This window comes from Phalangium opilio, unplaced genomic scaffold (assembly GCF_054372755.1).
Source record: "Phalangium opilio isolate 3A_F unplaced genomic scaffold, DU_Popi_V2 ptg000053l_1, whole genome shotgun sequence".
Taxonomy (NCBI): domain Eukaryota; kingdom Metazoa; phylum Arthropoda; class Arachnida; order Opiliones; family Phalangiidae; genus Phalangium; species Phalangium opilio.
In genome coordinates this window covers 3023200-3032500 of record NW_028324172.1, presented here as the reverse complement: position 1 = coordinate 3032500, position 9301 = coordinate 3023200, and the positions used below count along the sequence as shown (strand labels likewise).

The window sequence follows — 9301 nt, the reverse complement described above, 5'->3', positions numbered from 1 at the left end:
TTCATTCACCTCAGGGAAACTCTTATCTTCGTTAGTTGTCGTCATGGTCAAAATTTAATAAGAAAATCGGCCATACCTGACAGTAGCCGTTGTATTGGTACCTCCGCCTACGGCACAGAGAGGTCAACCGGGGACGGGTGACAAAAGTCCCTCGGCACTTTGAACCAGAGCTGGGTCCTTCCTTCCAATCCTCCAAGCCTCCAACCAGCTGGGCGAACCATACCCCCGGTTAATTCCGGGGCCCGGGGGGTCCACCCCGGAGGTCTCTTCCTGGGATCATGAAATGGCCTCTCCAACTTCTATACGGGCGTACCCCCCTACGACCCTGGGGGCATACATATGCGGAAATTGTGGCTAGGGCAGCCCGAATCAAAGGAAACCGCCAAACTATGCATGCGGGGCACCCGCAGTGCCACAACCCCTGGGCGCATGCCGGCCTGACCAAAGCCGGCAGCCTGCGCGCTGGGAAACCCCGGCTGGGCAGGACTCTCATCCTACCCAGCCCCCCACATGCCCCAGCCCTAGCGTCCCTCCGCATAACAGGGACAGAAAACCCCAAAACATCTCCACGTTGGCCAACCGGCATGTGTAACACTACCAGAAAAGCCCTACGCTTCCTAAATGCAACTGCAACCCTACCTGGTGAGGGTAGGGAGCGACAAGTTTTACACGAAGCATTACCAAGGTCCGAAACCTCAACAGAGGGTGGGTACACTTAGTCTGGCACATCCACCACGACCAACCGGCATGAGTAGCTCTACCGGCAACGCTCTTCGCATCAAAGTTACACGCATGCCCCCGCCACCACGTCAAGGTTGAGGGGTGGAGTAGATAAGGACAGTGGGAATCTCGTTAATCCATTCATGCGCGTCACTAATTAAATGACGAGGCATTTGGCTATATAATATATTGTAGCATGGCTGCCAGATTCCTGGAGTTTCTACTCCTTGGGTCTGGCAGGGTGTTATGCCTCCATGCTACATACTCCTCCACTTTACTTAATGTGATATTTTTTGTAAGGAGAGTTAGTTACTATTGGCCTCTGGTCGAGAGCTGTTCTCTCCCTTTTTGTTAACCTCTCCAAAGACGGAGTATTTGTATAAACGTGATAGTTGCGGTATCTTTATCCCTTAGTTATTTTTGAGTGACTTCATTAAAGTTAGAAGGAAATCTTCTTCTTTTGGATTATTAAAGTAAGTTCTCTTTATTCTTTTTTATGGCCCTCGGGAGATTCTCCTTTAGTTAAATTATTCTACAGAGGGTTACATAAAAATGGCGCCCGAACAGGGACCCGACTAGATAAGACTAGGCCTTAAGCCATGGTCAGTCCCGTAGCAAAATTGTTTATCATTGCCGGTATATCCGCCCCCCCCCACGTGGTGTTAAGCCTTGGCCTCCACAATGGTAAATGATTAAAGATAATTAAATTAAATTAAATCTAAATTAATCACAATTAATTAAATAAATTAATTAAAATTACAAGTTGGGAAACCAAAATAAACCCGTCCGAGTCGAGACGAATTTACTATCCAAACACAGGTCCACCATGGACGAACTAATACTGAAGGACGGATGGCAGATGGAGAAAGTTGAAAAATACTTGTTGATTCGCCTTCTAGCGGCAGATATTAGCAAACCGGATAGTGGGGGAATCAACGTTCTAACGAGGGAAGCAGCTAACGTCTTATTTTGTCTAGATGGCGCTAGCGTTTTCCGGGATTTGACTCCGCATTTTCATAACCCCCTCCATTTTGGAGCTGTAAGCTTTACATTGGTTGTTTTGTCGCTTAGTAATGGGGGCAGTAATGGGCTACCATTGGTTCTTCAGTATTACTTCGTCCACGGGTCCACCAGCCAATGAGAAAACCGGAAATACGTAGCTCAAATTGGCGTGATATCGCGAAGGCCATTTGTAAAGGTTTAATCGTTTAACATTTCCCTGTGTTTTCTCATAAGTCTAATGAGGACCTAATATCTATCACTTAAGTGTGCATTTAACTTTCGGCTCACTCTGAACCGTTAAAACCTCTTGTAAGAGGACACGAAACAAGGTCAATTCTAGTTTAAATCTAGGGTATCTTGTTTCATTGACTCAATCGCTTCAACACTTACAGAGAGACGAAGTATTGAAATCCATATTGTGTAGTGAAATTAAAAGTTGCATTTACACTATATATAAATGTAGTAAAGCTGAATTAAAAAGTAAACACCAAATTTGAAATGTTAATATCAGAAGATGTTCTTGGAATATTGAGATGAAACAGAGCTTTATAGCTACAGAACTACTAAAAAAATGGTAATGCCGAAAATTATTTAAAATATTTCCACTTAATATTCTGCAAAAAGGAAATGTTATCTTATCATCCTACTCGCTTTATATTAACTTTGATATGCGTGTAGTGTTTCGATTCAGATGCAACCTTCATAACTCGTTCTATATAAACTCTCACTAGTGTTACTTCAAAGAAATAAGTTTATCTTAAATAGTTAATTAAATATAAATGATATTAATTATTTTAATCGCCCGTAAATAACTTTTAAAATAGTTAAATCGTTTAAAATATAGTTGTTCCTATTATCTTTCGAAACTTTACTAATATTGACGTTTAAAGTGAAGGGTACCCCTCTTGCCCGCTTTCTTCAAATTTTGGGGTATATATACGATTCGTTTCCATTATACTAATAGATAACAAGTTGGGAAAACCAAAATATTACCTCTCCGAGTCTAGAAACTTATTTACCTAGATATGGAATTATTTCTCTTTTTTGAAGTAAAAATTTACGAAATATTGAAACAGTATTCCAAGCATAGCGAATATACAGTAAAGCAGACGAAATTTTACATCCAATAATGGGAAAGAACAGGAAATGAAGTGTATAAATTTTGGAGATATATAACCTTTATGTGTTCGTAAAGGCCCTATTGTCTACCCTATATTCTGATAGCTACATTCAAAACTGGTTTGCAGTGTTAACACTATCGTCTCGTCTCACCTCAACTATATTCTTAGTTTGCCATCACGACTCTTAACGTTAAATGACACCAGAGCTAAAGTGTAGCTAGACGCACTGATAGTCAATGCGCACCATAAAAAGAATAAAAACTCAGTAACTACCCGTTTACCATTAGACCTTTTACTAGTCTAATTGCCACCATGATCTTTTCTTCTATTATAAAATCTTAACCTGATTATATAAGAGTGTATTTAACTTTCGGCTCACTCTGAACCGTTGACGTCTCTTCATTTCAGACACGAAAATCAAAACCCAAAGTTTACTACACGTTGGTCTTCAATTATTTACTCTTTGTTTCACTAAGCCTATTGCGGATAATTCTTGATATACCCGGCGGAGTCTAGGTATTAGTTTTCTTCACGAAATCACTAAACCAAGGATTATTCTATATACAGATGTAGTATAGCTTAAGTAATTTATAAACAGCCATTTCAAATAGTAATATTAAAAAATGTCCTTTGAATATCAAAATGAAACAGAGCTTTCAAGTTACAAAACTACTAAATGCATCCGTAATTACGAAAAATACTTCCACATATTCACTTTATATTATGGAAAAAGGGAATATTAAGGTTCTGTATGATTTCTTAACACATCAACACAAAGCTAACTGCTAACGCGACGCACTAGTGTAACAATGGACGGACACACACAGACAAAACATAGACTGCTTTTTAACTCTTTTCGTATTAATTTTGAGTTGAGAAACAAGATTATTTTAATATTAAAATAAATATAATTAATATTAAATATTTTCTTCGTTAGTTGTTCGCCTTATTCAGCGTTACATCGTTTTGATAAAGAACAATTAAACATTCTTGAGAGACTTCACTAATATTGGCGTTTGAAATGAAGCATACGCCGGTTGCTTCCCCTTACTCAAATAGGTAGTATATAAGGGTGTCGAACTACAGTTAAAAGCAAGAACAACCGCAATTGCGAAAACCTTTGGTTGACAACCCACCTTAGGGAGGCTAGACGATTCTCGTAACCCTAGCTGATCGCCGCGAATGTCTTAAACCAAACGATGACGATGTAGTTATAAGCCAATAAGACAGATTGGTGTCTATGTGGAATAGACGGAAGACCAGTAGATGGTGGTGTCTAAAGCCAGTATGTACAGACTGGTGTCCAAGTGGGATGGACAAAGACAAAAAGATGGTGGTGATTAGAAGCCAGTAAGTACAGACTGGTGTCCGTGTGGGATGGACAAAGACCAGAAGATGGTGGTGTGAGAATTCAAGTAGAGGAGCCATTTCCGTGACTGTGAAAGCAGTTCGGAAATGGCGAACACGTTTGCTCCGATTTGGAAACTGCGAACGCGGTCACGTGGGTGTAAAAACAGACACACACACAGACACACAAACACAAACACAAACACACAGACGGACACACACGATCGTTACAGAACCTCTCCGTGACTTACGTCACTCGGAGAGGTAAAAAACATTGATTGTCACGTATTGTGGAAAAATTTTGCCTTTTTACGTTACTTCTAAGACTTCAAAACAACGCTCCCGGGTGGGGTCGAACCACCAACCTTTCGGTTAACAGCCGAACGCGCTAACCATTACGCCACGGAAGCTTAGAAAAACATTGATTGTCACGTATTGTGGAAAAATTTTGCCTTTTTACGTTACTTCTAAGACTTCAAAACAACGCTCCCGGGTGGGCTCGAACCACCAACCTTTCGGTTAACAGCCGAACGCGCTAACCATTGCGCCACGGAAGCTTAGAAAAAGATTGATCGCCGCGTATTGTGGAAAAATTTTGCCTTTTTACGTTACTTCTAAGACTTCAAAGCAACCCTCCCGGGTAGGCTCGAACCACCAACCTTTCGGTTAACAGCCGAACGCGCTAACCATTACGCCACGGAAGCTTAGTAAAACATTGATTGTCACGTATTGTGGAAAAATTTTGCCTTTTTACGTTACATCTAAGACTTCAAAACAACGCTCCTGGGTAGGCTCGAACCACCAACCTTTCGGTTAACAGCCGAACGCGCTAACCATTGCGCCACGGAAGCTTAGAAAAACACTGATTGTCACGTATTGTGGGAAAATTTTGCCTTTTTACGTTACTTCTAAGACTTCTAGTCAAGATTCTCGGAAGGCAGGTGAAATAATAAAAGCCGAATGGTATGCCTTTCTCAAAGAAAAGTCAAAAGAATTTCTTATTGGGTGTATAATAGATTTCAGCTATTTGTCAGGAAAAGGGAAACAACAAATGTATTCTTTAGACATCGCCCCGATTAAGCCATCTCCTTTTATCAAATGTAAAGGTCTTGAAGTCCTCTGTAATTGGTACGAAATGAATAAAGCTGGAAATTAAAGGAGATAATAGTTGCGGCTCACGGTTTCTATGACATCAAAAGTTATTTGTGTCATAGTTGCGGTTCACGGTTTCTATGACATCAAAAATTATATGTGTCACCTACCAGACCCCATTATCGAAGAAAAAAAACTTCGCTTTGAAGTAAAAATTCATTTGTCATGTCACACTATTTATATAATAAACATAATAAACGAACAAGAAACGAAAAACATCTTTATAGTTTATTTTCTATGTTCTTTATTAAACAACATTAGGCTAAGATTACTTGCGAAGTTTTGGCAATTTTTGCGAACTCGTGAAAAGTCTCGCGAACTCTTGAATATTCTCTCGAAAACTCTCGCGAACGCCTTGGAACTCGATGAAAGCCACTGTGACTTGCGAGAACTCTAACAAACTCCCGGCAACTCTAGCGAATTCGCGAGCAACTCCTGCGAACTCGGGGCAACTCAAAGGAAATTCAAGTCAACTCTCGCAAACTCACAAACACACAAACGGACACACACGATCGTTACAGAACCTCTTCGTGACTTACGTCACTCGGAGAGGTAAAAAACATTGATTGTCACGTATTGCGGAAAAATTTTGCCTTTTTACGTTACTTCTAAGACCTCAAAACGACGCTCCCGGGTAGGCTCGAACCACTAACCTTTCGGTTAACAGCCGAACGCGCTAACCATTGCGCCACGGAAGCTTGGTAAAACATTGATTTTCACGTATTATGGAAAGATTTTGCCTTTTTGCGTTACTTCTAAGACTTCAAAACAACGCTCCCGGGTGGGGTCGAACCACCAACCTTTCGGTTAACAGCCGAACGCGCTAACCATTGCGCCATGGAAGCTTAGAAAAAGATTGATTGTCACGTATTGCGGAAAAATTTTGCCTTTTTACGTTACTTCTAAGACTTCAAAACAACGCTCAGTGGTAGGCTCGAACCACCAACCTTTCGGTTGACAGCCGAACGCGCTAACCTTTGCGCCACGGAAGCTTAGAAAAAGATTGATTGCCACGTATTGTGGAAAAATTTTGCCTTTTTACGTTACTTCTAAGACTTCAAAACAACGCTCAGTGGTAGGCTCGAACCACCAACCTTTCGGTTGACAGCCGAACGCGCTAACCATTGCGCCACGGAAGCTTAGAAAAACATTGATTGTCACGTATTGTGGAAAAATTTTGCCTTTTTACGTTACTTCTAAGACTTAAAAACAACGCTCCCGGGTGGGCTCGAACCGCCAACCTTTCGGTTAACAGCCGAACGCGCTATCCATTGCGCCACGGAAGCTTAGAAAAACACTGATTGTCACGTATTGTGGAAAAATTTTGCCTTTTTACGTTACTTCTAAGTTTTCAAAACAACGCTCAGTGGTAGGCTCGAACCACTAACCTTTCGGTTAACAGCCGAACGCGCTAACCATTGCGCCACGGAAGCTTAGAAAAACATTGATTGTCACGTATTGTGGAAAAATTTTGCCTTTTTACGTTACTTCTAAGACTTCAAAACAACGCTCCCGGGTGGGCTCTATCCGCCAACCTTTCGGTTAACAGCCGAACGCGCTATCCATTGCGCCACGGCAGCTTAGAAAAAGATTGATTGCCGCGTATTGTGGAAAAATCTTGCCTTTTTACGTTACTTCTAAAACTTCAAAACAACGCTCCCGGGTTGGCTCGAACCACCAACCTTTCAGTTAACAGCCGAACGCGCTAACCATTGCGCCACGGAAGCTTGGAGAAATATTGATTTTCACGTGTTGTGCCTTTTTACGTTACTTCTAAGACTTCAAAACAACGCTCAGTGGTAGGCTCGAACCACCAACCTTTCGGTTAACAGCCGAACGCGCTAACCATTGCGCCACGGAAGCTTAGAAAATGATTGATTGTCAGGTATTGCGGAAAAATTTTGCCTTTTTACGTTACTTCTAAAACTTCTAAACAACGCTCCCGGGTGGGCTCGAACCACCAACCTTTCGGTTAACAGCCGAACGCGCTAACCACTGCGCCACGGAAGCTTAGAAAAAGATTGATTGCCGCGTATTGTGGAAAAATTTTGCCTTTTTACGTTACTTCTAAGACTTCAAAACAACGCTCCCGGGTGGGCTCGAACCACCAACCTTTCGGTTAACAGCCGAACGCGCTAACCATTGCGCCACGGAAGCTTAGAAAAAGTTTGATTGCCGCGTATTGTGGAAAAATTTTGCCTTTTGACGTTATTTCTAAGACTTCAAAGCAACCCTCCTGGGTAGGCTCGAACCACCAACCTTTCGGTTAACAGCCGAACGCGCTAACCATTGCGCCACGGAAGCTTAGAAAAACACTGATTGTCACGTATTGTGGGAAAATTTTGCCTTTTTACGTTACTTCTAAGACTTCTAGTCAAGATTCTTGGAAGGCAGGTGAAATAATAAAAGCCGAATGGTATGCCTTTCTCAAAGAAAAGTCAAAAGAATTTCTTATTGGGTGTATAATAGATTTCAGCTATTTGTCAGGAAAAGGGAAACAACAAATGTATTCTTTAGACATCGCCGCGATTAAGCCATCTCCTTTTATCAAATGTAAAGGTCTTGAAGTCCTCTGTAATTGGTACGAAATGAATAAAGCTGGAAATTAAAGGAGATAATAGTTGCGGCTCACGGTTTCTATGACATCAAAAGTTATTTGTGTCTTAGTTGCGGCTCACGGTTTCTATGACATCAAAAATTATATGTGTCACTTACCAGACCCCATTATTGAAGAAAAAAAAACTTCACTTTGAAGTAAAAATTCATTTGTCATGTCACACTATTTATATAAAAAACATAATAAACGAACAAGAAACGAAAAACATCTTTATAGTTTATTTTCTATATTCTTTATTAAACAACATTAGGCTAAGATTACTTGCGAAGTTTTGGCAATTTTTGCGAACTCGTGAAAAGTCTCGCAAACTCTTGAATATTCTCGCGAAAACTCTCGCGAACGCCTTGGAACTCGATGAAAGCCACTGTGACTTGCGAGAACTCTAACAAACTACCGGCAACTCTAGCGAATTGGCGAGCAACTCCTGCGAACTCGGGGCAACTCAAAGGAAATTCAAGTCCACTCTCGCAAACTCACAAACACACACACAAACACAAAAACGGACACACACGATCGTTACAGAACCTCTCCGTGACTTACGTCACTCGGAGAGGTAAAAAACATTGATTATCACGTATTGTGGAAAAATTTTGCCTTTTTACGGTACTTCTAAGACTTCCAAACAACGCTCCCGGTTGGGCTCGAACCACCAACCTTTCGGTTAACAGCAGAACGCGCTAACCATTGCGCCACGGAAACTTAGAAAAAGATTGATTGCCGCGTAGTGTGGAAAAATTTTGCCTTTTTACGTTACTTCTAAGACTTCAAAACAACGCTCAGTGGTAGGCTCGAACCACCAACCTTTCGTTTAACAGCCGAACGCGCTAACCATTGCGCCACGGAAGCTTAGAAAATGATTGATTGTCAGGTATTGCGGAAAAATTTTGCCTTTTTACCTTACTTCTAAAACTTCTAAACAACGCTCCCGGGTGGGCTCGAACCACCAACCTTTCGGTTAACAGCCGAACGCGCTAACCATTGCGCCACGGAAGCTTAGAAAAAGATTGATTGCCGCGTATTGTGGAAAAATTTTGCCTTTTTACGTTACTTCTAAAACTTCAAAACAACGCTCCCGGGTGGGCTCGAACCACCAACCTTTCGGTTAACAGCCGAACGCGCTAACCATTGCGCCACGGAAGCTTAGAAAAAGATTGATTGCCGCGTAGTGTGGAAAAATTTTGCCTTTTTACGTTACTTCTAAAACTTCAAAACAACGCTCCCGGGTGGGCTCGAACCACCAACCTTTCGGTTAACAGCCGAACGCGCTAACCACTGCGCCACGGAAGCTTAGAAAAACACTGATTGTCACGTATTGTGGCAAAATTTTGCCTTTTTACGTTAC

General features: G+C 41.5%; 6 non-coding genes across 6 annotated transcripts; all 6 read right to left on the bottom strand.

Moving 5' to 3' along the window:
* Positions 1-4674: 4674 nt before the first annotated feature.
* TRNAN-GUU (transfer RNA asparagine (anticodon GUU)) lies at positions 4675-4747 on the bottom strand. The gene has a single exon. It is a non-coding gene; the product is annotated as a tRNA-Asn (tRNA).
* Positions 4748-7279: 2532 nt separating this feature from the next.
* Positions 7280-7352, bottom strand: TRNAN-GUU (transfer RNA asparagine (anticodon GUU)). Its single transcript has one exon. It is a non-coding gene; the product is annotated as a tRNA-Asn (tRNA).
* Positions 7353-7426: 74 nt separating this feature from the next.
* On the bottom strand, positions 7427-7499 carry TRNAN-GUU (transfer RNA asparagine (anticodon GUU)). The gene has a single exon. It is a non-coding gene; the product is annotated as a tRNA-Asn (tRNA).
* Positions 7500-8879: 1380 nt separating this feature from the next.
* Positions 8880-8952, bottom strand: TRNAN-GUU (transfer RNA asparagine (anticodon GUU)). Its single transcript has one exon. It is a non-coding gene; the product is annotated as a tRNA-Asn (tRNA).
* Positions 8953-9026: 74 nt separating this feature from the next.
* TRNAN-GUU (transfer RNA asparagine (anticodon GUU)) lies at positions 9027-9099 on the bottom strand. The gene has a single exon. It is a non-coding gene; the product is annotated as a tRNA-Asn (tRNA).
* Positions 9100-9173: 74 nt separating this feature from the next.
* On the bottom strand, positions 9174-9246 carry TRNAN-GUU (transfer RNA asparagine (anticodon GUU)). Its single transcript has one exon. It is a non-coding gene; the product is annotated as a tRNA-Asn (tRNA).
* Between the last annotated feature and the right edge of the window lie 55 nt (positions 9247-9301).